Source organism: Phyllobates terribilis, unplaced genomic scaffold (genome assembly GCF_046119375.1).
Source record: "Phyllobates terribilis strain yellow unplaced genomic scaffold, ASM4611937v1 Scaffold_4__5_contigs__length_816908805, whole genome shotgun sequence".
Lineage (NCBI taxonomy): Eukaryota > Metazoa > Chordata > Amphibia > Anura > Dendrobatidae > Phyllobates > Phyllobates terribilis.
Window position 1 is genome coordinate 585035406 of NW_027362764.1, and position 14486 is coordinate 585049891.

General features: G+C 45.3%; 1 protein-coding gene across 1 annotated transcript in view; it reads right to left on the reverse strand.

Moving 5' to 3' along the window:
- LAMA3 (laminin subunit alpha 3) overlaps nt 1–14486 on the reverse strand; it is a 244789-nt gene that overhangs the window by 206458 nt on the left and 23845 nt on the right. The gene's annotated exons all lie outside the window — the stretch shown is intronic.

The following is a 14486-nucleotide window of genomic DNA, read 5'->3' on the forward strand; positions in this document are numbered from 1 at the left end:
AGCCCTATTACCCCACTGCCACCGCTACAGGGCAGTGGGAAGAGCGAGGCTAAGTGCCAGAATTGGCGCCATTTCTGGGGTGGCTGACGGCTGGTGTTTCTAGCCTGGGAGGGGGCCAATATTCATGTATTCATGGCACCCTTCCTGGGCTATTAATATCAGCCCCCAGCTGTCTGCCTAGCCTTTGCTAGCTATTAAAATAGGGGGGACCCCACGTCATTTTTTGGGGGGTCCCCCATTTTAATAGCTAGTAAAGGCTAGGTATTCAGCTGGGAGCTGATATTAGTAGCCTGGGAAGCTCCGTGGGTATTACCCCCTTCCCAGGCTTCAAACATCTGCCCCAGCCGTCTGCTTAAACTCCGCTAGAGACTAAAATTACGGGGAACCCCACGCCAATTTTTTTTTTTAATAAATCCTTTATTTTAACACTAAATTGACAAGTACAGTAATCAACACTGTCACTGTACTTCTTATATATGTGACTGACATGTTTCTATCTATCTAATCTATGTGTGATGCTCTATTCCTTCTTGTCTAAGTTGTCGGGTACCGGTGTATGCCGCTGCTGAATTGCCGGCCGGCTTTTTAAAAGAGAGTGTCTTCTGAGCAGTTTGTCAGCTTTTGGACACCTTTGAAGGTGTTTTCTATGTGGTTCTATGTGTTTTTGTTTGCCTGCCATTGGTTTTAACGGTGTTCGACGGTGTTCTAAGGTGTTCGACGAACAGTTCCACGAACATCCCGGTGTTCGACGAACCGAACCGAACCCGAACACTACGGGGGTGGCTCAACACTACTTAGGAGGGTTGATCCTTTTGACAGATTCCCTTTAAGTGGTAGATAAATGGGGAAGGAAGTTGATTTCTCTGATAAGATACATTAAAAAGTTTCTTATATTAACCTTTACTATTGATTTAAGAAAAGTTTGTTGAAATACAGTTCCATTTTAAAAGAGATGTTCATTACTCAGAAAACCCTTTCTCAATTGCTATATTAAATATAACTGACATTCAGAGGAGGTCAGAGAGCGAGCAGCATCAATTCTGACTACCTTTCGATGTTTCATCAGAAGGAAGTGAGAGATGAAGTGGCCCATTAGCGGCCATTATGTGGCTGTAGGGCTCACAGGACATAATGTCACGCGAGTCCTCGGAGACCCGATGCCGATGTCACTGGAGTGGTGGTGGTGAATAAAGACTGTCTTTATTCTACACGGTGTTATACAGCAATTGAAAAGTGATTGTCTTTAAGTTAAAGCTAAGCTACTTGATTCATGTACAGTACAGACCAAAAGTTTGGACACACCTTCTGTTAGGGGGGCGGTTGCAAACAACTTTAATATAATGGAACGCAACCGACCCCAGGGTCCGCAATGCAGCCTGGTGGACTGCTGCCGAACACTTTCCGGGTGGAAAGGAAAGCGACAAACTTAAATGTTAAACCCTTCCGTGTTTCTGCACACAGGAACGAGTATAGCGGTTCGCTCTATCTCCGTTAACTGCACGGGAGAAGAGCGTCCGGGATAGCACCTACTTAACTGATAAAATACTCCGTGTTAAAGCACGCGGAGCGGGTTTCAGTGGTTCACACAATCTCCAAGAACCGCAGGGAGACGTGCGACCGGGGGAAAAGCAGTTGCCCTGTCTTCGATACAGGCGCTACGCAATAGGAGTTGGCGCTAAGATGCGTGTGAGACTCACGCCGACGGGTACGTGCCCTCTGCCGGCGTGCTACCAGACAGAGGAGTATTTCTCCACGTGGTCCACAGGTGTCTACAGGGAGTAGGACGTCTTCAGGCTGCTCAGGGTGTAAGGCGACCCCCTCTGACAGAGCCAGACTGCAAGGCGAAGCTACCTGCCTACTTTCACTAGCCTGCCTACTTTCACTAGACCTGCCTGAGGAAACTACACGTGGAGCACAGCCGTCCACACAACAGCATCATGCTCAATGATCTGAGCACGCCGCCATGTTTGTGGGTGGGCCTTTTAAAGACTAAGCCCTGCCCCACTGTCGCACCATTGGTGACGTCACCTGTGACCAATCAGGCGGTGCCAGGTCACCGGATCAGCTGGCTCCTGAACCACCAATCACGGTCCGCCATGTCACGGGCATGCTCAGTGTGATGCATCTTGGACTTAGGCTGCCGGAGCCCTGACTCCCTCCGCAACCTATACTTCATAGTGCTAGGCACAAACACCTGAGATACAACTTGCACATCTCGTGCACTAGCTAGGCGTTGGGACCGACGGTGATGCTGTGCAACATCAGCCCTGGCTGAACCTGAATGGGAGACCACCAAATCCACTGATGATTCTGAACCCATTTCAGATCCAGCAACCGCCCGGCACCTAAGATTATCCTCCCCTCTAACCTCCCCCTCCACTTGATGCTCATATTCCTCAATGAGTAGGGGAGCATGAATATGGTCCACTGGTTCCCAGGAATGATCCTCAGATCTGTGGCCCCACCAGTGTACGAGGTAATGTTTTTTCCCACGGACCATCTTGGACCCCACGATCGCCTGAACCTCAAAATCATCCCCCCTGATGTCAGGAGCAGGTTGGGGTTCCGAGAATTTTGTCAGGCGAACCGGCTTAAGAAGTGACACATGAAACATGTCGTGAATCCTCATGTGTCGTGGCAACTGTAGCCGGTACACTACGGGGTTTACCTGGGCTAAAATTCTGAACGGACCAATAAAACGGGGGGCAAACTTAGCGGATTCCCCGCGTACTCTGATATTACGAGCTGCGAGTCACACTTGGTCGCCCGGGGAGAATACGGGGGCCGGACGGCGATGAGTGTCAGCCAACTCTCTCATCCGATTCTTGGAGGCCAATATAGCCTCCTGGGTACGATCCCAAACCTCCCGCGCCTCCAGAGCCCAATCACTGACCCCAGGTTCCACAGAGGAAACCGGCATAGGGACCGGGACTCGCGGATGTTGGCCATAATTTAGGAGAAACGGAGTCTGAAATGTGGAATCTGCCACTGCGTTGTTTAGGGCAAACTCAGCCCAGGGGAGCAATATCGATCAGTCATTCTGGTTGGCTGAAACGAACTGACGCAAGTATGTCACAAGCGTCTGGTTAGTGCGTTCCACTAGGCCATTAGTCTCCGGGTGATAGGCAGTAGAGAGATTCAGTTCAATGGTGAGCAAGTTGCACAACTCTCTCCAAAACCGGGAGGAAAACTGTGGACCCCGGTCACAGACAATCCTATCAGGCATTCCGTGGAGACGGAAAACGTGACGAATGAACAGTGATGCCAGAACCCGGGAAGAAGGAACCCTAGGCAGAGGAACCAGGTGAACCATCTTAGAGAAATGGTTAGACACCACCCATATTGTCGTGTTTCCCCGGGACTTAGGTAACTCAACAATAAAATCCATCCCTACCAGCTCCCAAGGTCTATCCGCCACGGGTAACGGATGAAGAAGACCAGCTGGCCTCTGACGGGACGATTTATTTCTCGCACAGGAGACACATGCTTGGACATATTCCTTAACGTCTTGGGACAACCGAGGCCAGCAATACGACCATTGGAGAAGCTCCGTGGTACGTCTGACCCCAAAATGACCTCCGATCTTAGAGGCATGTGCCCAGGACAGTACTTCATTCTGTAAATTAGGAGGAACGAACGTCCTCCCGGGAGGAACCTGGTTTAGGGACACTGGAGCCACTGTCCGCATACACTCTGGCGGAACAATAAGCCTGGGCTCGCCCTCGTCCTCAGCCGTATCCATAGACCGGGACAATGCATCCGCCCGAGGATTCTTTTCCCCTTTTAAAAAATAAATGGAAAAATTGAATCGGGAAAAGAAAAGAGACCACCTGGCCTGCCTCGGGTTAAGACGCTGCGCCGTCTGTATGTACGAAAGGTTTTTATGATCGGAATATACCACGAAAGGATGTTTATCTCCCTCCAAGAGGTATCTCCATTCCGAAAAAGCCATCTTAATAGCCAGTAATTCTTTGTCACCAATCGTATAATTCTTCTCTGCTGGAGAGAAGGTCTTGGAGAAGAAAAAACATGGCCTTGTCCGACCCTGTTCATTCTTTTGAGAGAGAACAGCTCCTGCTCCGACAAAGGAGGCATCGACCTCCAGAAAGAATGGCTTATTCACATCCAGGCGATGGAGAATAGGAGCTTTAGAGAAATAGGATTTAATCTCCTGGAACGCCTCGGATGTCTCCTTAGACCAAATCTTTGGATTGGCACCCTTCCGGGTTAAAGCGGCCAAGGGAGCCACCAGTGTGGAAAAATGTGGTATGAACTGCCGGTAGTAATTAATAAAGCCCATGAAGCGTTGTACCGCTTTAAGAGAATGAGGCTCCGGCCAGTTCTGTACCACTACCAACTTTTGTGGATCCATAGCCCATCCCTTACTGGATATGATGTAGCCCAGGAACGGTAGAGACTCGTTCAAACTGACACTTCTCCAGCTTACAATATAAAGAATTTGCTCGCAAACGTTCAAAAACCCTGCGAACATCCTCTCTGTGTGTGGAGAGGTCCAGGGAAAAAATAAGGATATCATCAAGATAGAATACCACGGAAGATAGCAGCAAATCCCGAAAGATATCATTGACAAAATCTTGAAAAACCGCCGGGGCATTGCAAAATCCGAAGGGCATGACGAGATACTCGTAATGACCATCACGAGTATTAAAGGCAGTTTTCCACTCGTCACCTTCACGGATTCGCACAAGATTATACGCCCCTCGCAGGTCCAATTTAGTGAAGATGTTAGCCCCTCGCAACCTGTCAAAAAGTTCAGAAATCAGGGGTAGAGGGTATTTATTCTTGATGGTGATGGCATTTAGTCCTCTATAATCTATGCAGGGACGTAAATCACCCTCTCTCTTCTGGACGAAAAAAAACCTCGCTCCCGCAGGAGAGACCGATTTTCTGATAAACCTCCGGGCCAAGTTCTGTTTGATATAGTCAGACATGGCCTGGGTCTCAGGTACAGACAGGGGGCAAACCCTACCGCGAGGAGGCTGCGCACCGGGGTCCAAATCAATAGGGCAGTCATACTGTCGGTGGGGAGGCAGAGTCTCTGCAGCCTTTTTGGAAAAGACGTCCGCGAAACTCCGATATTGCTCAGGTAGAGCGGACAAGTCAAGAGACGGCTCCCAGACTACCCTCCGGGCAGCTGTAACCATACATTGAGGCACACAATCCTTACCCCAGGAAGAAATTCTCCCTGTACTCCAATCAATGTGTGGAGAGTGGTGACGTAGCCACGGCAGACCCAATAGCACCTCATCTAATCCCCCGGGGATAATAAGGAAGGAGATAGCCTCCCAGTGACCCTGAGGAAACGACATGGTGAGGGGGGCAGACTGGTGAGTGATTTGTGTGTCCAGCAGAGAACCGTTTACCACCCTGATGTTCATTGCCCTTGGCAGTAACGACAGAGGAATGGCATGCCTCTGGGCAAATGTAGATGACAAGAAATTGCCATCGGCTCCAGAATCCACCCACGCCTTGGCAGTAATCATGGTGTTTCCGAAGGACAATGTCACCTCATACAGTAATCTGGAGGAAGAAATCCCAGAATCTTACACACCCCCTCCAACGGCGGTTAGATTCCCTCGTTTCCTGACCGCTTGGAAACCTTATTAACGGGGTACTCCAAGAGATGTGCAGGTCGGGAAAGAGGGGGTTTAGACATAGTCTGGGATATATCTATAGTCTCAGGCTCCGGAACGGGAGCCGCGGGTTTGGAGATAGGCCTAGAGAAAGAGGGTGCCAACCGAAACCGAGGTCTGGAAACCTCTCTAACTTGCGTTCTGCATGACGCAGATCTATCCGGTTAGCGAGAGTGATTAACTCTTCCAGAGAGGTTAGAATCTCCCTGGTATCTAGAGCATCTTTAATATGCCCAGCCAGTCCCCTCCAAAACACCGGGATTAGCGACCACTCAGGCCAATCCAGTTCAGCCGCAAAGGTTCTGAACTGGATGGCATAGTGGCTGGCGGTGGCCGAACCCTGGATCAACGCAAGCAGCTTAAGAGCCGTATCATGCGTGACCTGAGGCCCCAGGAAAACACTTTTTAAGGTCTTAAGGAAAAGACCTGCATTAGCCACGACCGGATCATTCCGCTCCCACAGTGGAGTAGCCCACTCCAGAGCCCTGTGGGAGAGCAACAAGATGACATAACCCACTTTGGCTCTCTCGGAGGGAAATCGTGCATCCATCATCTCCAAATGTATGGAGCATAAATTAATAAAACCCCTGCAGAATTTACTGTCCCCAGAAAATTTTTCCGGAAGGGCAAAGCGGGGTAATGGAGCACTTGCAGTGGTCGCAGCCGAGTGGCTGCTAAAGAAGCCGCCTGGGTAGCTACTGCAGTGGTATCAGCAACCGGGACAGCTTGTTCCAGAGACCTAAGTCTGGTCTCCAGTTGCTGTATATAGCGCTGCAGCTGCTGATTGTCGGCCATGTTCGGCAAGACCCTGGCGCTCAGATACTGTTAGGGGGGCGGTTGCAAAAAACTTTAATATAATGGAATGCAACCGACCCCGGGGTCCGCAATGCAGCCTGGTGGACTGCTGCCGAACACTTTCCGGGTGGAAAGGAAAGCGACAAACTTAAATGTTAAACCCTTCCGTGTTTCTGCACACAGGAACGGGTATAGCGGTTCGCTCTATCTCCGTTAACTGCACGGGAGAAGAGCGTCCGGGATAGCACCTACTTAACTGATAAACCACTCCGTGTTAAAGCACACGGAGTGGGTTTCAGCGGTTCACACAATCTCCAAGAACCGCAGGGAGACGTGCGACCGGGGGAAAAGCAGTAGCCCTGTCTTCGATACAGGCGCTACGCAATAGGAGTTGGCGCTAAGATGCGCGTAAGACTCACGCTGACGGGTACGTGCCCTCTGCCGGCGTGCTACTGGACAGAGGAGTATTTCTCCACGTGGTCCACAGGTGTCTACAGGGAGTAGGACGTCTGCAGGCTGCTCAGGGTGTAAGGCGACCCCCTCTGACAGAGCCAGACTGCAAGGCGAAGCTACCTGCCTACTTTCACTAGACCTGCCTGAGGAAACTACACGTGGAGCACAGACGTCCACACAACAGCATCATGCTCAATGATCTGAGCACGCCGCCATGTTTGTGGGTGGGCCTTTTAAAGACTAAGCCCTGCCCCACTGTCGCACCATTGGTGACGTCACCTGTGACCAATCAGGCGGTGCCAGGTCACTGGATCAGCTGGCTCCTGAACCACCAATCATGGTCCGCCATGTCACGGGCATGCTCAGTGTGATGCATCTTGGACTTAGGCTGCCGGAGCCCTGACTCCCTCCGCAACCTATACTTCATAGTGCTAGGCACAAACACCTGAGATACAACTTGCACATCTTGTGCACTAGCTAGGTGTTGGGACTGACATTGATGCTGTGCAACATCAGCCCTGGCTGAACCTGAATGGGAGACCACCAAATCCACTGATGATACTGAACCCATTTCAGATCAAGCAACCACCCAGCGCCTTACACCTTCTCATTTAAAGATTTTTCTGTATTTTCATGACTTTGAAAATTGTACATTCACACTGAAGGCATCAAGACTATGAATTAACACATGTGGAATTATATACTTAACAAAAAAGTGTGAAACAACTGAAAACATGTCTTATATTCTAAGTTCTTCAAAGTAGCCACCTTTTGCTTTGATGACTGCTTTGCACACTCTTGGCATTCTCTTGATGAGCTTCAAGAGGTAATCACCAGAAATGGTCTTCCAAAAATCTTGAAGGAGTTCCCAGAGATGCTTAGCACTTGTTGGCCCTTTTGCCTTCACTCTGCGGTCCAGCTCACCCCAAACCATCTCGATTGGGTTCAGGTCTGGTGACTGTGGAGGCCAGGTCATCTGGCGTAGCACCCCATCACTCTCATTCTTGGTCAAATAGCCCTTACACAGCCTGGAGGTGTGTATAGGGTCATTGTCCTGTTGAAAAATAAATGATGGTCCAACTAAACGCAAACCAGATGGAATAGCATGCCGCTGCAAAATGCTGTGGTAGCCATGCTGGTTCAGTATGCCTTCAATTTTGAATAAATCCCCAACAGTGTCACCAGCAAAGCACCCCCACACCATCACACCTCCTCCTCCATGCTTCACGGTGGGAACCAGGCATGTAGCGTCCATCCGTTCACTTTTTCTGTGTCGCACAAAGACACGGTGGTTGGAACCAAAGATCTCAAATTTGGACTCATCAGACCAAAGTACAGATTTCCACTGGTCTAATGTCCATTCCTTGTGTTCTTTAGCCCAAACAAGTCTCTTCTGCTTGTTGCCTGTCCTTAGCAGTGGTTTCCTAGCAGCTATTTTACCATGAAGGCCTGCTGCACAAAGTCTCCTCTTAACAGTTGTTGTAGAGATGTGTCTGCTGTTAGAACTCTGTGTAGCATTGACCTGGTCTCTAATCTGAGCTGCTGTTAACCTGAGATTTCTGAGGCTGGTGACTCGGATAAACATCCTCAGAAGCAGAGGTGACTCTTGGTCTTCCTTTCCTGGGGCGGTCCTCATGTGAGCCAATTTCTTTGTAGCACTTGATGGTTTTTGCCACTGCACTTGGGGACACATTCAAAGTTTGCCCAATTTTTTGCACTGACTGACCTTCATTTCTTAAAGTAATGATGGCCACTCGTTTTTCTTTACTTAGCTGCTTTTTTCTTGCCATAATACAAATTCTAACAGTCTATTCAGTAGGACTATTAGCTGTGTATCCACCTGACTTCTGCACAACACAACTGATGGTCCCAACCCCATTTATAAGGCAAGAAATCCCACTTATTAAGCCTGACAGGGCACACCTGTGAAGTGAAAACCATTTCCGGTGACTACCTCTTGAAGTTCATCAAGAGAATGCCGAGAGTGTACAAAGCAGTCATCAAAGCAAAAGGTGGCCACTTTGAAGAACCTAGAATATAAGACATATTTTCAGTTGTTTCACACTTTTTTGTTAAGTATATAATTCCACATGTGTTAATTCATAGTTTTGATGCCTTTAGTGTGAATGTACAATTTTCAAAGTCATGAAAATACAGAAAAATCTTTAAATGAGAAGGTGTGTCCAAACTTTTGGTATGTACTGTATGTTATGAAAATTTTTATATCTGCAAGCTCCCTTTTTTGATAAATTTGTCATAAAATACCATGCATCATTCAATGTAAAAACTTGACACGCCAAGTTCTTTTTACATTGGACTGTGGATTCATAACCTACTTGACCCTGATTTTTGTGAAAGCCATGTATCCACATTATCGTAATGTCATGCATCGTTGCCATTAATTTTCACATTGTTAGGACGGCCCTTTTTGTACACTAAGTCCTGTGTGGATTTTTTTTGTAAAGTTGCATTTCATAAATGTGTCTAAATCCAGGACAAGCATTAGGTCACTCCAACTTTTCAACCTAATTTTCTAAACTGACGTGTTTGATGCAAATTACTGCAAATTAAAGAATATGTCACAGAGCAGATCAGACATTATTTTGGCATGAGGCACAAATGCATTAATAAATAAAAGCCTATTTCTCTATTGCATACATTCATACTGTATTTTAAGAAAATAATGTATAAGAATAAAATGCTAAAGTGTTCAATGTCAAAGTTCATACTTTACGCTGACCGCCTTCAATTAAAAGTTATCAAGAATTAAGTCCTAAGGTCAATCATAATCTACTTCTCATTTCCTATGATGAGCCATGTCCTGGGGAAACATTACAACCTAGCAACCAGAATACAGAAACATTTTAATCATACAAACAGCTGCATTTTTAATATACATAATGTAGTTTAACATGAATACAGAATCAATCAATCAGGCACACAAAATATGCACAATACTTATAGAAACAAATCTATCATACATCATATACCTGCCACATATAAAGTATAGCAACATAGCAGTTATATATATCATCATTTCTATCACAAATAAAGCAATAGATCATACATACAGAAACATATTGTGAAAACGCAGGGGTCTCCTGTGGGCAAAATACTACTCAGATAACACAGGGTGAGGGTAAACAGTGTGGCAATACTGGCTCCCACAACGAGAACTGTTTTTTTAGGCAGATGTGAACCCAGGAGGGGTTACACATGACCACCCTGAGGAGACCAACCAGGAGGGCCGCCCGTTAACATCAGGGAGCGCATGGTGACCAGATCTCAGGTTAGACCCCAGCATGATGGTCAACATTTCGCCGTACACCCTTTGCCCCACAGAACTGACAGTACTCCAACGCGGCCTCTCCTTTTGTCCACCCCCCCACCCTGTGAGAAATTCAAATTGAAACAAGATCTCCAGCGGTTCTTTTGGAAAATTAGACTAAAGACGCATTTCGGCTTTCGGGAAGAAACTACAAGGAACCGGATTCCTTCGATCGGGGGAATGCCTGCTCCAGAAATAAACATCTCACGATTAGGGATACTTAACACGAGTTCCTTTAATCCACCTCTGACATATCATGCAGCTGAGACCTGCATAGATCTCATACATAGAGACGTTAAGAATATCTTGACCCAACACCAAAGGGGTTCCCTTTCAACTAGCACTACTAATATTTAAACTATCGAAAAATCGGCCATTGATTCCCTTAGAAACAATAGGAGCATTATCATCAAACCAGCCGACAAGGGTGGAGCTTTTGTGGTCATGGACCAAACACAGTACCTTGACGAGGTTTCACGAAAACTCTCAGAGACACGTACCTACAAAAAAATTAACCATGACCCGACAACCAATATTAAATCTAAAATCGAACGGACACTTGCTAAACATTTCGCCCTTAACACCATAGACAAAAAAACGCCACCTTTCTCACAAGCCCTCATCCTGTCACCGTAGTTTTTTACATTCTTCCTAAAATACATAAATGCCTTACTAACCCGCCTGGATGACAGATTGTAGGCTCTACAGACTCCATTTTATCTTCTTTGTCAATATTCCTGGAAAAAGTCCTTACCCCGTTGATCAAAAATACCCGTTCCTTTGTCTTGGACACAGGGCACTTTTTACAAACCATCAAAAAAATTACGGATGTCCTCCCCAACAGTCTTTTGGTCACACTCGATGTAAATAGTCTGTACACTTCCATTAAACATGACATTGGTATCACAGCGGTCCAAAAATTATTAACAACTTCCAACTTCTTCAACACCTCAAGACTGTTATGTATTGAATGTTTATCAATAGTGCTACATGATAATTTCTTTCTATTTGGAGACCAATTCTTCCTCCAAATACAAGGTACCGCCATGGGCTCCAATGTAGTACCGGCTTATGGGTGCATTTGAGCAAGAATTTATTTACACCAATAACTCTTTTGTCAGGCACACCAAATGCTAGTTCAGATACATTGACGATGTATTCTGTATATGGAATGGCACACCAGAATCCCAGCTTTTCATCTTCAATTTCCTCAACTCGATCCGCTCTGAGCTTCAATTCACACTCAACTTTGATGCAACAAAAACCCCATACACTGGTAATCAAAGATACTGAGGGTAAACTCACGACGAATCTATACACAAAACCTACTGACTGCAACAATCTTTTACTCTACACTAGCTGCCACTAACGTAACACCAGGGATAGCCTACCCCGATCCCGATCTCGAGGATAGTCTCCGACGAGGAACTACTGCCCATCCGTCTCAATGAGATGACTAAGAAATTCACAGAACGTAGTTACCCCTTAAAATCATTGGAACAAGAGAGGTTGAGGCCACTGAATATTTCACAAGCAAACTCATCACTACCTAAACCTGAGCGTATTCCATTTGTGCATACTCATCATCCCATTATGCCCAAACTCTACAACACTATCAGAAAACACTGGCCACTACTCTCTAGGGCATATCCTCAAATAAAGGCATTTAAAACCCCAGCCCTTATTTGCACAAAAAGACCCAGGAACATCAGAGATCACCTAGTGAGAGCCGACATTGGTAGCCTATCAAAATCACCTGTATAAAGTTTTCCTAGGCACAAAATGAACAGGCACATTCCCCTGCCTGAGTTGTGCCGCCTACTCTGCTGTAATAAAATCTAGGAAAGTTGTCCATGCAAATTCAGGCAAGAGATACCCCATAAAAGGTTTTTACACTTGCAATACCAATTACGTGGTTTATGTGGTGAAATGTCCATGAGACAACGCAGTAAGTGAAGGATAGGAGAGCAAGTCACAAGTCTACCATCAGGTGTAAGAAAGTGTGGTTCCCATTACCCCACCACTTCATGGCCGCCAACCATACTGTATCCCAGCTTAGGTTTCAAATAATTGAGCAGGTCAACAGGCCCAGAAGGGGAGACAATCACATTAGACTACTAAAAGAGATTATTATTTTTGATCTTTTCATTTTTATTTTTATTTTTTTAATTTTTTTTTTATTTTTCATTTTTTATTTAGTATTTTTTTATTTTTATTATCTTTATTTTTATTTTCATTACTTTCATTGTTTTCCTCTGTCCACATGATCTTCAATGCTAAATTCCTCAGAAATCCATCAATTAGGTTTGATCCAATTAGTGAAATCTTTATCTTTATTTATTATTATTTTTTTTTTTTTAATTTATTTTCTTTCAATACCTCATCCTCATTTCCACTGGTACCAACCTCATCTCCATTTCCATTTACCTTCATTTCCACTGGTGCCAACCCCATTTCCATCTCCACTCTGACCATCCTATACTATCTTCCAGCTCAGCCCCTTTAAACACCTTTAAACACCATTAAACATAAATTTCAGTGCCCTATTCCTCCTGACGCTGCCTGCTCAAGCGCAATGGAGTCTGCATTTGAGACCTCGCTCTGGCTCACATGGCAAGATCTCTTCCGGTGCCCTGACACCGGAACTAACTTCCACTATGCACGCTCTCCCGCAAATGCATTATAGACTCAGCGCCCCGGACCTCGCTTTGACATCTGCCTACTTCCGGTGCCTTGACACCGGAAGCGATAGGCACTGAGAGCATATATACCCACACTGACACCAATGACGCTACAGCACCACACCAAACGCAAATGGCTCTATACCTCTGGAAAACAAGCTTTTATGGTCAGTATCTATTATTATATATACTCCTTCACCGGAGGATATTACATAGTACTACTAGTCTTCTTTGCCCACAGTCCCCTGCACCAACATTGCTCATGTGAACTTATGAACCTCTTCTATACTTGAACAGCCCCTGATCTAGGTTGGTACATTTTGTCCCTCTCATTTTTCCTCCCTTCCCTCCCTCTCTTTCTCTCAGTTCATGTCCCTCTCACCTTGCCTACCTGACCCTTTGAAGAATTACACCCATATGTATTATTACTCTAATATCTGAGTGATCTAATTTATGCCATCCCTTAAAAATATCCTGTATTTTGAATACCTTATCATGCTGTTTGTATAAATTGCTGCCATACTGGTCATGCTGCTACATATAATCCCTCCTTGGGTACTACCTTTATTGCTTAAATTCTGTATATATTATACTTGTTATTGTAGTATTTTTATGAATCACATATATATATATATATATATATATATATATATATGTGTATATATATATATATATATATATATATATATATATATATAATGTATAGCACGTCTAAACTCTTATGTGTCTCTTCCTCCAGCGACGGTTGAAAAAGACCGAATGTAAGGTCGAAATGTCCCTATTTGTCGCTTTAATCTGTCATCTACTTCTTTAACACTGTGGTGAACTGTTAAAATAAAACGGATTTTGCAAAGATACCCTCTGAGTGCAGCTGATCACCTATAGAATTGAGCAATAGTTTACTGAACCACTAAACAGACAAAAACATATAGAACAGTCCCAGCAAATACACAAGATGGTGCAAGTTACAGAGTCTCACCCAGTTGACCTGATTATCCCAACCTGGATTTACTCATAACGTCTCTGAGAGTTCAGTGATCGTCAATGGAGCAGATCTGTTTTCCTCTTGATGGAGATGGAGCCATGTGTCCTGGTTGCTGTGCTGATGAGTCTGTCTTAGCTGTCTTTTTGTAAAGTCTCCCAGAACAGACGTAGAGACCCCCTTTTTATAGTTCACAATTGTCCTTTCAAGCACACATCCACAGGTCAAGGGTCAGGGACCATGATATTAATTCACAAGACTCGAGTATCTACAGCTCATTCCCCAATCTTGATTGGCAAACACCCTACAATGGTATTTAACTTATCTAGCAAACATCCATTGTTCAACGACCCTGAGTCGCTGTATTGCAAAACTGGCAGAAAATATGCTGTAGGAGCTGATATAAGATGTAGATAACAGCCATTCATCAATTACCAAATATCTACTCAAGTGATCAACATTCAGGTTTATACAAACAATAGTCTGTGTTGACCAACCAAAGAAGAATATAAGTTCAAAAGTCAACATAAAAATAAAGGTATATTGCTCCTGGCCTACGGAATGTATATACTCAAAAAAAGTCTAAAGTCATG